Genomic DNA, 2,904 nt, shown 5'->3' with positions numbered 1-2,904 from the left:
TTTTATGGAGAATTTCATATATTTACCCTTTATTAAATTTCAAAATATCATATTTACCATTCATAAAATTTCAAAATATCATATATGTCCATTTTAAACATCAAAATATCATATATGCCCTTCTTAAATATAAAATATCGTATATGCACATTTTAAACATCAAAATATCAATGGGAATCTCCAAAATATCTTTCATTTACAATATGATAATAATCAACAACAACAAAAACTAAACAATCAAAATATACATTCCATAGAGTGGGTAGAAGATTAATATTTTTGTTTGTCAAGAGGACAACATTCCAACAATTTAAAAGTTCACATTCCGTTATCATAGACGTAAGGATAATATGGTTAAAAATTCTAATTATTGCAATACTCCTAAAGTATAAAAATGATTATAAAATATTAAAAACATTATAAAAAAGGATTTCGGCAAATATAATATTTTGAAGGTTTATGAATGAAAAATATGATATTGAGAAATTAAGTTGGGCAAATATGATATTTTGAAGTTTAAAAGGGGCATATATGAAATTCTCCCAAATTTAAACTTAACTCCAATTAGATTAGATTGTAGCAACAATAATACAACATGTACAAATATCAAATGCAATACGTAAAATAGATTTTAATAGATTCTGTATTTTTTCCCTCTTTATCTCTATTTTTCTTTACTTAGTCATCTTCAAAATTGAACTATCATATGAATTTCCATTTAATTCTCCTAATTTCAAGTTCAAAATGGCGCATTATCAGTTTTGAATCCTTCATATACCTATATCTTGCGTGTTTCTACTAATAACCCTAAACGCCAAGATCTACCACCATCACCACCAATTTAACCACAACACCAGATCATCAACCTCACCAATTTTTTTTCCTAGATGATCGAGAGAACTCTATGTACTACTTCTATACATCTACAAAGGTTAAGGACAACAGGTTCTGTTTGTTATTATTCGATTTCGAGTGTTCCAACAACAACATAAACATATATGGTCTTGTATGTCAAGAAGATCAAGTTGTTGTTTCCTGATTTTGTGTTTTTCCAACAACAAACAAAAGATTTTGATTTTTTTTTTTTTTTTTTTGCAGATCTTGATTTTCTACAGTCCAACTTGAACGGATCTAGGATAGATATGTAAAGAAGAACATGTTCATATTTTTTATTTTAGGTTTTTTTTTCAACAAGAAACTAAATGATTTTGATTTTTTTTTGCAAATCTCTTGAATTATCTTTTACATGTTTTTTGGTTGTTCATTGTAGAGTTGGAAAGTCTAAAGTTTGAGTAAATTACATGAATGGTCCCTATGGTTTGGGATAATTTGCATGCTTGGTCCTTAATTTATTTTTTTTAACTCGGAAGGTCCATATGGTTTGTTTTTGTTATGCGTTTGATCCCTACTGTTTATTTTTGTTACGCCTTTGGTCCCTATATTATCTAAAAAGACTATTATTTAAAGAGGAAAAAATGATGGGGTAGGTGAGGGGGTGGGATTAGGGGTGTGTTTATTTAAATAAATTAAAAAAATCAATGGTATAATAGTCTTTTTAGGTAAGATAGGGACCAAGCGCGTAATAAAAACAAACAGTAGGGACCTTCCGAGTTAAAAAAATAAGTTAGGGACCAAACGCACAAATTACCCTAAACCATAGGGACCCTTCGTGTAATTTACTCCTAAAGTTTTTTTGTTAATCTTCAGGTTTTAAACTTTTCATTTTATTTAACTCGATCGACATCTAAAGTTTATTTATTAGATATCTATGTTTTTTTATTTGTTTTTTTATAAATCACCATCATCTTCGTTTTCTCATATGGATTCCACCTCTTTTTATAGTTTCAATTTTACTATTTTGGTTCATGAATTGATCTTGCAGTTTTAACCGATAAAGTTGGAGTAGGCTAGCATCAATAAAATAAAATCATATGCCAAAACATAGTGGTCAAAACTCAGGTATAAATTAGTTTCAAATTTGATTATTTCCTGATGGCATTGACCTTTCATTTTTTTTTGAAAAAGTATTCAATGATAATGTCGCACTTAAATTAGGTAGAATGTGTGTACCTTATTCTTATTTTTACTTTTATTTTTTCCTATTAAAGCATTGTACTTTCGAAGTAGAATGCTATAAGTGAATATACTTAGTCTTTTCTTTTTTACTCCAACAAGTTGAAGTTCCTTTTGTTGTGTATGTGTTTGAAAAGTCAATGGCTCAGGTTCTCAAAGACCAAATATGATTAGGAAACATTCATTTCAAATTTTAGGGACATTGTTACTCTTAAACAAGGGGGAAACCTTTCTTTTTAGTTGATTATTCATAAATGATTGCAACAATTTTTACAAAGGCAATAGTGACAACATGCTATTAAAAAAATCAAATGTGAAGGTATCTTATTAGGATTTTTTCATCTTTTTGGAATTTGGAAAATTCTAACCATTTTCCCTTTTTTAACATTGAAATTTATACTTGTAGGTGTCCATATACATGAAACCTTTTATCCAAATGATTACACCTTCAAGCTTGAGTTTAAAGTCTTACTTTGAATGAATCAAAATGAGTTTGAGCTTGAGATTATGAATTTTCATTTGAAATATTCAACACATAAGGTTGTAAAAATGTTTTAGGGACCAAAATGGTCAACAAATATTGTAAGGGACCTAATTTATATTGTTGATTCGGTATTATTATAAAGAAAAGTTTACAATGTAATTTTGTCATATGTATTTTTTGTCTTATTAAATTATCGCTTTACAAAATGTAAAATGATAGTGAGTTCGTGAGAATCATAACACCATTTTTTATATTTATTTATAGATTTATTTGAATCACACCCAACATAGCAACTTTTATACATTTCAAACTAAATTTTTTAACCAAAGGAAAAAACTAAACCGCCA

At 27.8% G+C, this 2,904-nt stretch overlaps 1 long non-coding RNA gene across 2 annotated transcripts; it reads left to right on the top strand.

The window, feature by feature from the left end:
* The first annotated feature begins 647 nt into the window (after positions 1-647).
* Positions 648-2,681, top strand: LOC145017829 (uncharacterized). 2 transcript variants are annotated; one of them, XR_013666676.1, is made up of 3 exons: positions 648-931; positions 1,099-1,959; positions 2,480-2,681. It is a non-coding gene; the product is annotated as an uncharacterized LOC145017829 (long non-coding RNA). The 2 variants fall into 2 exon arrangements; XR_013666677.1 differs by having other exon boundaries at positions 648-945.
* The last annotated feature ends 223 nt before the right edge of the window (positions 2,682-2,904 follow it).

The sequence above is a fragment of the Lactuca saligna genome, chromosome 9 (assembly GCF_052625555.1).
Source record: "Lactuca saligna cultivar CGN05327 chromosome 9, ASM5262555v1, whole genome shotgun sequence".
Lineage (NCBI taxonomy): Eukaryota > Viridiplantae > Streptophyta > Magnoliopsida > Asterales > Asteraceae > Lactuca > Lactuca saligna.
Note: the sequence above shows the minus strand (reverse complement) of the source record. Positions and strands in the feature narration are given on the sequence as shown.